Below are 12,314 nucleotides of genomic sequence, written 5' to 3' on the forward strand. Positions count from 1 at the left end.
CTTTAGAAGAAGTAGCAAATGATAGTATGAAAAATGCTCTTCAGTAAAGTGTAGACATCAGTGAAGCAATACACGTATGTCTGAAGCCACTGGATTTATCCTGGCAACCAAGAAGCCATAGCTCCCTAAATGGTGTAGTGACAGCTACCTCCTTCAACAATGGTAAAGTCATTGATGTGGAATGTATTACCGAGTACTGTCACAGCTGTACTAGTGCAACTGGAAATCGTAAATGTTTGATTAATTTTAGTGGTTATGTTGGAGGGATGAAATCTGAAGGGGTTGTGAAGATGTTTCACAGGTCAATGGAGAAATATGGTGTGATATATACATATTACCTAGGAGATGGAGATTCAAAAGGGTACTAAAAAGTTTGTGACTCAAAACCTTATGCTGACACAGAATTGGAAAAATGGAATGTGTTGGACATATCCAGAAAAGGTTAGGTACAAGATTGAGGAACTTTAAGAGGAATTTGAAGGGAATGAAATTAGCTGACAGTAAGTGCATTTGTGGACATGGTCAGCTTACAGACAAAGATACAGACAGGCTGCAGTATTATTATGGACCAACCATAAGACAAAATAAAAATGACCTTGAGTGAATAAAAAGGCAGTATGGGCTACCTTCTTTTATAAATCCTCCACAGATGACAGCCCAGGTTGTGCACTCTGCCTACCTGGCAGTGACTCATGGTGTGGCTAATAGAGAACTGTTACTCAAGGTGAGACCTATGACCATAAACATTCTTTGCCATTTCCTATAACAGAAGTTATGAAATCTATGTAAAATGAGCTTAGTGACAAGATAATTAGAGAGTTGTTTGCATTGTAAGACTCAAAATCCAAATGAAAGTTTCAACAATTGTATATGGAAACAAATACCAAAAACTGTTCAAGCAGGACTAAATACTTTTAAAATAGCTGTGTTAGATGCTGATCTGTACTTCAATGATGGTTCAGTATCAAGGCTTCATGTTATAGATCTGATGGGAGTGCCTGGTGGACTAAATATGCATAGAACTCTAATAGCCATTGGCTGAAGGAGACACTTCGAAACAGAAAAATCAGTGTTCAAAGCCACCAAAGAAGAAAGGTAGTACTGCGAAAAAGAGAAAGAAGGAAGAACACAGGAAACAATATGAATATGGACCTGGGATGCATTAGTGCCGTGCAAGTTTAATAGAAAAATCAAGTTGTTATTTAATTTCCTGAAAGTTAAATTATTTCATGTTTTGGTACAGTTTGGCTAAAAAATATTACAGATAGAGAGCTGAAAATTTATACAGTCTTCAAACATGCTTAACTAAGAGACTACTCATGTGACTTAACTCTGAAAATAAAATACTTTTTTGAAGCAAAACCCTGAATTCATTTCCATAATTTTTGATAGTCATACTTTAATTTTTTTTGTACCACACTTTTTGACAGCAGTATCTTTTCAGTAGTGTGCTTTAAAGATAATAGTGTAAAGAACTTACAGGGAAAAATAAATCTACTTTCTTTGAATTTTGAATAATATGTGCCTATGATGTACACAAGTAATTATTATGGTTTATTTCACCTGCAACAAAGAATACAAATAAAGTGTGAGATCTAAGGCTATGGTTTACGCATTAAGATGTTCCCAAAAGATGTCTTAAAACGGTAAGCACTATATGGGCTTGCAAATCATACTTTTATTGAAAACTGAGTTTTTTCACCGTTTCCCCTGGTATTCACGGGCCAGTCCCCATTAAGAAGGCACAGTCTGTATATTAATAACAGTAAGGAGCTATTCAATGACTATAAATAAATACTACTACAAACACACTACTGAGGCTTTTTAGGCAATTTCAGAGCAGAAACTAGTTATGTTACTGTGGGATAATCATGTGAAAATTGTGTTGTTCTTACTGTGGGTGAGGGGGCACAATCTGCACTTAGTGTGTGATTACATGCATACCAGAAAGATGCAATTCATTTGAAATTACATTAAAAAATTCACTATTAAATCCTTACAACTGTATGTGAAACGTGCATGTGACACCAATGTACAACAATAAGGCTGACGCTACAAGTGTTGATGGCGCCAGTGGCGACCAGTTTTCCATGTATCATTTCATTTACAGATGATTTGAAAAGAATTTGAGTTTTAATAGTTTTCGTAGATTCTAAGAACTTTGTGTATGTATGGTAGCTGTTACTTTAGAAACTATTAGTTTTGAAATACTGTGACGGCTAAACACAGCCACTATGACAAAACATTTTCTTCTTTCTCCTTATTAATTTAATAACTCAAGCTATGGAGAGGATATGGTATTAAGAACACTTCGTTTTGTATACCAGGATAGTAATTCGCAGATGTCAATGCTTTATTTGTACCGAAGTAACAAATTTCCCCGTGGCGTAAAAGACAACTGAAAGTAGTGCTTTTGCTGTTCGAATGTTGGCAAGACAGATTACCAATTCAAGTAGCAGACTGGCTCAGTTGCGAGAACGAGTTGTAGTGGAAGAGTGTGTGTGAGTGGGAGTAGTGGTGGGTCGTCTTAATGTTTTATGTTTAACGTGTGAAAAGAAGATCTGTGGTAAGTGTATGAATTTTGATACATATACGAAAAAACAGAAAAAATGTGATACGTGTACACATATGTACAAACCGAGATTTTGCCGTAGGCCTATACATCGTATCATTGTTTTTATCTGGGATAATTATTTCAGTTTACATTCGTCATAGACGCGAATATCCTGATTATTGGATAGTTTGATTATACAGTGCGGTATATACGGAAATAATAAAGCATGTGTACCGTATGCGAAGAGATTTTTCCAGTAATGTTTATGTTCCACTTGCGTCTGATTACACAGTGGTATTTTTAAAGCTGTAATTTTTGGCCGCTGTGATAATAATTGAAACCTTTGAAAGAGTTTCTGGCTTGAATCTATAGCCTACGTCAACTTGACGCAAGAGACAACGACGTTTTACTTTGGAAATAAAGCTGTAAACTGCCATGTGCAGCTGGGATGACTTGTGAGTCATTGTATCACCCACCAAATCACAAAGTTTCACTTATAAGATATTGAAATTTTAGTTAAAACGTTGTATGCAGCTATGATCTTTCACGTAAAAAGTAAAAAGATTGGACATATAAGCTTCTTTAAAGGATAGGCCATTTGTAAGGAATGGTATCTGAGTCATAATAGTGAATCACGAATGATGTGTCCAGTTCGGTGACATATACTCTTGACTTTAGGATACGTTGGTTGAGAACATTCAAGTGTGCTGCTTTACGGAGAGGAAGTGCGAGTCTCCTTTTTCAATAATGGCAAGGCGCGGAGCCCTTGCAGATCTCAACGGCAATTGGTAATCAGTATATCATAGTGTGTAATAAACATGTGAAAACTGCTCTTTCTTTTCCTGTCACCCCTATTCTGCTACGGTTCCTTAATGTTAATATTGGTGAGTGTACTTTGTTCAACTTGTTAACTTGAATTCAAAACTTATCACAAAGTTAAATTATCTGACCATCATTTGTCACCTTGTGGCATGTAATGCACATCAGCTTCGTTCTGCCATGATTTTTTAGAGACTTGTAGCGGGAGTGTCACTATAAAAACAATGGTTTTTAATGGGTTGCCTTAATTCATCCTTTTTAGTAGTTCCTATTCAGTAACTGAAAGGAACACTTGATTGTAAGTGTAAAGTGAAACATCAGTTTGCCAGCATGTTTTCATCCATTACTGTATGCCAAAATTTTTCTTTCATTCATGAATTGCCTTGTATTGGAATTGTATGCAATATCTTAAGAAAACTACACAGTGGCATAGGTTAGGAATGTGTTTAGTAAAGATGTGTGTACATCTGACTGGAGAGGTTATGTCTGTAAATTTGATACTACAGTAAAATTCATGAAAGGACTTTCTCTTGTAGCTTGGCTAAAACATCAGGTATCAGTATTATCTTCATGCATTTCTTTGTACTACATATTTTTTTCACCCCTTACACAAGTGATACTTTATAGCTAGTCTGCTATAACGTGTTTGCAATTGGATTTTTTTCACATGTTTTCAAATTCCTGTGTCCCTCTTATTAAGTGTGGGTGTAAGTCAGCAAAAATAAATTCTCAGCCTGTCAGAACCACCTCTAGGCCACTTGCAGTGTTATGTTAATATATCTACATGGCTTGATAATTACATAGATTTTTGCGCATCTTTTGATCTGTCATTCCATAGCTTAATTGAGTTAATGGTGTATGGGCAGCAGTATATTTCATCTAGCCACTTTTACTGTCTTTGCATTGATTCCACTTGTGAATTTTGATGCCAGCTGTGTTGCATTCTACATTTTATTGTGATCAAATCATTTTATTGAGGTATTTCCATTAATTTAGCCCTTTTATTTTTCTGGCAACGAATTCAGAACTAATGATTCTCCTCCATCATGACAACACATTATATTTGGAAAAATTTAGAACATTGTTGGAGAATGTCAGCGATTAAACACAAATGCTTCGAAGAAAAAAACAACAAGAATTACAACAAAAGGAGCAGTTTTTAAAATTTTGTTGTGGGGCTGCACATCCTCATTATGTTTTTAGAAGGAAAACTTTATCCAGACAGGCTTTAGTATGTCTATTGTATGTGCCATTAGTTAATTTTGACAGCTATTTTCAGACACTTCTCAGAAACAAATGGTTCAAATGGCTCTGAGCACTATGGAACTTAACAGCGGAGGTCATCAGTCCCCCAGAACTTAGAACTACTTAAACCTAACTAACCTAAGGACATCACACACATCCATGCCCGAGGCAGGATTCGAACCTGCGACCGTAGCGGTCACACGGTTCCAGACAAGCGCCTAGAACTGCTCGGCCACTCCTCTCAGAAACATCAAGTTTCACATTGCATTTGGCTAAATAGCCACTAGGCATAAATATGTAAAGGAACACAAATACAATACAATTGTGCACAGCATTACATCCATTAGTAATATGTAAACAGAGAGCTTTCTGTGACTATAAATTTTCTAACGATTGAATATCAAAAAATATTTTCATTCGGAGAGAGCATGCAGCAGTCAACTAGTTAGTGGAAACACAGAGTAGCCACAGAGAAATACTAAAGAATTGGGATAGAGGAAGAAAAAAAAAAAGACTGCAAGAAAAGGCTTAGAATACAAGAGAGAAAATTAACAAAGTTTATACTTCCATATTTATTTTCCTCCCCTCCTGGTCTTGTTATGGCCAGCATTGAACACTGGTAACGTTTTATCCTAGGTGTACCTAGTTGTAGTAGTTTTACTGTTGTATATCTAAAGGGAACGGGAGCTTGGGAGTCAGAGAGAGAGAGAGAGAGAGAGAGAGAGAGAGATATTTAGTTGGAATTTGTTTACCAAACAGGAATGCAATAACATACAATATACAGAGAAACACCCAAATAAAAGTAGTTTGTGATGTTTAACTTTGATTCGTGATTATCTCTGCAGCTAAATTCGTAATTGTAGAAATGAGTAACATCTGTGGAACGGGCAACCAAAAATGACTTCACAACAGTTTTCCAAACACTTTGGTCCCTTACCACTAATTCTTGTGTTCCGTAACAAGCACCAGGAAGTTTTTTGGTTCAGCTCAGAATGTGTTATAGGACACACACATATTGCTGCGTCTCATGCTGTATTTACTCGCTGCGTAACTGTGTAACGTAGTGGTGGCTGTAGTTATGGTCTTCAGTTCGAAAGCTTGTGTGACGCAGCTGTCCACGCTACTTTATATTGCACGTGCCTCAACATTTCCGAGTACCTACTGCAACACACATTCATGTGAATCTGCTTTCTTTATTCATACCTTTGTGTCCCCGCAATTCGTTTCATTATCACCTCATTGATTGCACGAAATGCCCATGTAATCTGAAATTCTTCTACAGAATCACATTTCAAATGCTTCAATTCTCTATTTTTCTGAGCTGTTCATCGTCGTGTACCGTGTTTATACTTAATAAAGTTGGGTGTACTTCTTGGTTGAAATGAGTAATTGGATTTTTTCCGTAACTAAAGGAGAATGTAGTTTGTTTCATATTTAATGTGTGCTAGGGCGCCCACTCTGTATAACCAACCACCAATGTGTTCCTTCCATTGGCGATGGGCGTTAACGCTGTACTCCCACGTGCTCGCCCACTGCGGTTTCTTCCTGCATTGCCGACGCTGCGTTAGCGGGACCAGTTCCTCAGCTCACAAGACAACTAAAGCAACGGGTTTCCGCTAGTCGCCAACATCTAGTTTTATAGGCTTTTTCATTGCATATCTCTCCTATAAGAAAGGAAGGCCACGATGCATTTCACACAGTTCTCGTTTCAGGCGCCATACTCAGTACCCATAAATGACAAAGTCCTAATGGTGAGTTCTAAGCATCAGAATTTTTATTCTTGAAGACGTTTAGACATCCTCAGCATATTTGAATGCACGATATATGTATGATGAAAAATTTCCATAAATAACAAACTGGAAATCTCTTTCGTTTAAATTTTGAGGTTCATAGAAAAGTAAACTTCGGAAATTGTAATTTTTTCGTACTTTGTTATTTCACTCTAGTAAGCCCAGATCATAAATACATGCGACACATACATTATACCGACAACAGAGCCGTTAAATAGCGGATTCGTCGTACAGTCTGATAGAACTGCTTAACAGCAAGATGTGAACAGCTGCTTTGTATTTAAAGTTTATTGTAGTGAAGTCCAAAGGCGCAGTCACTGCGCTAACGTCATGAAAGTATCCTGATCAATCGCCATTGCTAGCCGGACTATTTGGGCACCGGACGGCACACCTGCAGCGTTTCCACCGTAGTATACGGTTCTAAAAATATCTGCGCCCTCACAGAACCATGTTTTTTAACTCGCAAAGGCCAACGTTGGCGCCAACAATGTTCATCCAATATGTGGATCGATGAAATAGCATTGAAACAATGTTGGTACGAGTTCGTTGTTTGTCAGTATTTCGACCAAACATCGAAGGAAGACACACTGTCAGTGCCGATACGCGTACCACACAATGGCACCAACGATGTTTCCTGTCTCTACCGTTTTTAAACGGAGTTTGTAGTCATATTTATTTCCAAGCTTATTTATCGAAATGCCCCAGGAACAGTGGAGCAATATTATTCACGCGTAAAACCGTAAATGAACCGGCCGCGTTCTGAAAGTTATACTTGTTTACGTCGCCTGAGTTGACAAATATTTACATGTATTATTGTTTTTCTGACATGTTCTACATCCTGGAGGACCTCCTCACTACGGATCAGTTTGAATGAAAATAAATCTAATCTAGTGCCTGTATGAGAATTAAACTGAACATTGGCGCCGATGTGTGGGCGCTATCCCGTACGTAATGGCCAGTGTCATTGCTTTCCGTGCGCATACACGGAACATTGAGTGGCAGGCAATGTAGCATAGTATTGTGTGGTTGAATCGCTCGTGAAGAGCCCTTTGGTCTTTCTAGAGGCTGCAGCTGTACTATCGACGAAGATGAGCCAAGGCAATTCGTTTCTAGTATCTAGCGTCCTCAGTGCTTGCCTACCATGACCCGCTGCCTACTCACAGAGCGCACTGCCCGTAATGCGTGCTCCAGGGTGGTCACACCGTCACAAACTGCAAACATCATTGTGCCCAGTTTGTATATACTTCAGACGAGCCATGACAACAGAGGGAGGAAATCATATCGTCAGATGCTTTAAAGATCCTCGAAATTAACTTCTAGATTTTAGGGAGAAATTTGGTACGTGTTCTTGCTGCGTCAGAAGTGTTCCATTCATCTCCATAGCTGAAAAATGCGGTTCTGTATTTCTTTATAAGGGCCTCAATTCAATGTATACTATGTACTTGCATTTGATCGTCTTTCTGTAGCCCTTACTTCCACAGAATTATCACGAGCTTACGAAGTAACAGGCCCGTTGTTCAGTATCTTTTACCTTTATTCAGGGGAAACGGGCCTCAACTCACCCTCCCTTCGTCGGCAGTTATGTTTAAAGTTAGTTCTAAATAACTTAACGGCGAATTTTGAAGTGGTTCCTGAAATCGACCATAGCTTCATTGTAACAACGCCCTTGACGTTCAGTGCTTCCAACTGATTGATCTTTACATAGACATGATATCGTAGTAGATTCCTCTTTCCTTTTCTCTAGACATTAAGAAGCCATATTACTTGACTCGAGAAAATTTACAATACTGATATGCAGTATTCCAATGGTCAACTGTAGAAAATATGGCAACAGATTGCTATAGGTATAAACAAGTTTTTTTAACGTCTGCAATCTTTGCTCTCTTACAAGAATTGTCAATGCCATTTTCTTTGAGTAGCATCAAAACTCGCAACCTGACAGTGGCTCAAAATTATCCAGTTGGGCGTCGAGTAAGTTACGTATTCTTTTCTAGATGCAATGTTGGGTATGAGCAATATAAAAGCTAGACATTTGTTTTATCATCTCATTACTTTCCAGAAACAATCTCTGAGACACTTTTTCCACCCCAAAATGTGTCACGAGCTTCACTAGACAGTAACACTGTTTCTTAGCGGTGAGGGTGTGCAGGATATTATTGTACTCAATCTTATACGAATGAACCCGAAATTCAAAGAGTGTGACGGAACGGTAACAAAAAAAAAAAATTCTTTCGGATACTTTTCTGACAAGGTCAGAATTTCATTGGCGAGCGTTGCTCGCGTTGACATTTTTGAACGGTGACAAGTCTGAAAACCCACCCCAATATTACTGCAAAGTGCCCAGAAGGCAAGTAGGTACATCCTCTCTGCATAGCTTTGTTAATCATCGGCCGTTCCATTATGTTGTTCACGTACTGCAGTTTGTTAGTCAGTTGTTGCAACTCAGCGTCGCTTTGGGCAGGGACCATCACATCTTAGTCTCTCTTGGCTACGTTTAAATTTACTCATTTTTCCACTGCATCGTAAGATGGTGTGCCTCGAGTTTTGTGTGTCCATGTGTACGTTGGCCTGCTTTGGGAACGCCCAGTGCATTTTATAATGGATGTGTCCACTTCCATATTCAACTTTGCGTTGCCTTATGGAAGCAAAAGCAGACTGATTTTATGCCAAAGAAAAAACAAATACGAATTGATGGTTTGCTTCGTTCATATAAATTTATTTTCCGATGAATGTTTTACTTTTTGCTGGGTGACAGAGTGGGTAAGAGGCAGCCTAAGGTACGAGGTTCGGTGTTCAACCGCTCCTACGATTTTTGTTGTTAGAAATATTGAGATCTCCAATATCACCTGCCAGTCATCTCAGTATATAACAATAAAAACTATATAGAAACTAAAGTGTTGTAATGTGCTGTTCTCTCGCTGGTAATGAATGAATGAATTATGTGATACACCGTATCATTGCGTCACGGGCCGAAGCCGACGACCGGTATCGCTAGGTTCAATTCTGCCCTCAGCCGGCTTTTTGTCACTTGTCGCTTCTTTCACCACTGAGAATCATTTGTAAATGTGAAAACTGGTAAGCTGTACAATGGTTCTGAGTCTACAGTAAACTGTGCAACCTCTGTAGGTGGCTGGAGGAAGGCTTTGGCATACCGCTTCAAATAAAACCGTACCTAGCAAAGCACAGCAACCTTCAGGTTGACTTTTTAACCTTTATTTAAAGAAATGGAAACTAGTTCTTGGTTTCATGTTTTTTCCCTGAGTAGTCTTCTTCAAACGATTTTGATGTGGCAGTTCAATGGGTAGAAACTGGGCTAACAAAAGGAAGCAGTGGGAGCACGAACAAACAAAATGAATTAATCATATAACCTAACTTAACATCTACAATAAGAATAATATTTCTATCAGTGCAAAATTGAGATTGTCGCTGATTCACACGGAGGCGTTCTTGACCTACTAAGAACGGGGGCACTGAAGAGACTGGAACAGTTGGAACGAAAGACACTCAGAAGCATTTTGGGACCCAGAACAACCGAAGATGGTCGATTTGGAAGACGAGCGAACCAAAACCACATACCAAGATAGAATCCCCGACATCAGGAAAAGAAGCGTGTTCTTCAGACATCCTTAGAATGGACAAGGGGAGTTAAATACAGCAAAACAATACAGTTTGTGCAGAACAAGAGAACCAAAGTACGCTGAAACCTAGAGGTACAAAGGGATTTGGAACAAACGGGAATACAGGAACCGTAGATAGGCAATGATTTTTAAATTAAAAAATAGAGCTTTCACTAGTTTCGGAGACAGAAAATAGACCCAGAACAAAATCGCCATGGACAGAAGAGTGAAAAAAGTTTGCGAAATATGAAAATGAAAGAATATTGGAGGAGAATCGAAGTTGACGCTAATAACGTCGTCCTCAGATGGCCAAAACGAAAGGAAGAAACAGTTCAGTTTAAAAACCGATCTCTGTCGTCATTGTTCATGCTGCGGCTTCACAACTGACTGGACAACCTTGGTCACTGTTATGATGCTTCGACGTAAAAACCTCACACACACTCTAGGACTCTACGTCGAAAAACGTGCTTGCTCGGTAAGTTGTGTTTAAGACGGGTGGTGTACGAACCGTTATGGACAGATCGAAATTGTCTGGTTTTTCTTTTCAGTGATTCAGTTTCCATTTTTAGCGAGCTCAGCGTGTATTCAGTCACCTCTACAGCTTAAATTTTGCTGTTTTTTATCATTGAGAGCTGTGCGAGGCGATGATTTAGTTGTGTTAGTACCCAGATTTCTCCCTTAGTGATGCGCTGAAACGCTATATCATTCGGAGACAAGGTGAACGTGAAACAGTAATAGTTCGTGAGCGATAGGGAGTCTTCCGTTGACTGACGATCAAGCACCATGTTCTACATCGCCTTTGTTGCCTCGTTCCTGCGAGTTTTCTGCATGGTGGTAGAAGCAGCACACACAGCTCACTACAAAATGCTGCTTCGTCAGCGTGGGTGCGGCTGCATCGGAAATACCGGAAGTTTTGCATTAGTTTCTTGCGCGGAAACCCGTGACTCATCGCATCCGCAGCACCCCCGACTTGGTCTACCCACCTTACGTCCCTTCCAAAGACTTTTAACGTACATTACCATCAATTACTGTATTCTTCCGTCACGCATCATCACTAGTGATCCGCATTTGTTCTGTATAAATGTTGCGGAAGCTCATCTGATTTATCATAGAGTAGTTTTTTTTTAGCTATAACTTTCTCAGGTTTAAGTATATGACGAACCATCTCCTTAATACGAACATTTTTGGTTAAACTTTACTGTGACTTATTGATATCGAATGATTACTTTGGAGTAACCTGTGGCCCTCTCAGAAAATCGAAACACTATTTCAGTACATGGCTCGTAGTTTTTCGGAGGTTTTTGACTGTAAAGATGAACGAAATAATAAATGTGAAAGTAAAATAAATGAAAAACTACTACTAGAGGTCACAGGTTCCTTTCCTATCGTGTTACCTAGCATGTATGACTACACTTTGAAGGAACAGAAATGACGTCAAATCTAAGGGAAATACTCGTCAAGATTTTCTGCTACAGTGACGCCACTTTGACGTTACACGCAATATCGTCAATCGATGCGGCAGGCATATTTAGATGTTTTGTATTGTAACTTGCAGTACGTATTTCAGAACATGGCGCGTTGAAGATTTATCACCAACACGTCATCATTAATAACGTATAAACTATATAAGCCTTCGAGAGATATTATAATAAGCAAAATGGAGACCAAAATCACATGACCAAGCGCTAGCTTAACGTATATTGTCGTGGTGTAAGGAGTCTGAGGATATAGGTTCGCATCCTGCTACATGTTGTTTTTCCTAACGTTACCGTTCTTAACATTCTGGGACTTTCTTATGAATGTGATACAAATCCATCTGCAACATTCGATGTTATTTAGATTTCGGATTGATTAGAGAACAGTGAATGAAATAAGTGTGTGGTTAGGCAGAAACCTAAAAAAAGTTTAAATTGCTGCGTCTGAAATGGGCAGCAATAAAATTCATATTTGCCCTTCTCAAAAATATTTAGCTATTTATTTCCGAGTATGTGGCAGTTTCCGGGCGTGATGACAGACAAGAACATGAAATGGCAGCTTAGACTGCTGCGGGTGGAAAGAAGAGCAGTAACATACGTATTCATGCTCGTCGCAAAGTCGATTCCTAAGGTTGTCGACAGTCTGTGCGACGCGAATATGACATCACGTTTGCAGGAAGTCTTGAGACAAGTGTTATCCCAAATGAATCTAAAATGTGCAAAGATCATATAGCAAAACAAAACAGTCAAGCATTGTGGAAACTTTTGGTTGTGCAGATACCTAATGGCAGTAGCACAAGATACCCACTACACC

The 12,314-nt window shown here is 38.9% G+C and overlaps 1 protein-coding gene across 2 annotated transcripts in view; it reads left to right on the forward strand.

Annotated features, from left to right (window-relative positions):
• Window positions 1-2,458: 2,458 nt before the first annotated feature.
• LOC124607332 (integrin beta-PS) overlaps window positions 2,459-12,314 on the forward strand; it is a 119,734-nt gene continuing 109,878 nt past the window's right edge. For both annotated transcript variants that reach the window (XM_047139632.1, XM_047139631.1), the window contains exon 1: window positions 2,459-2,566. The gene's annotated coding sequence lies outside the window, so the exon portion shown is untranslated. The remainder of the gene's footprint in view (window positions 2,567-12,314) is intronic.

Source organism: Schistocerca americana, chromosome 3, assembly GCF_021461395.2.
Source record: "Schistocerca americana isolate TAMUIC-IGC-003095 chromosome 3, iqSchAmer2.1, whole genome shotgun sequence".
Lineage (NCBI taxonomy): Eukaryota > Metazoa > Arthropoda > Insecta > Orthoptera > Acrididae > Schistocerca > Schistocerca americana.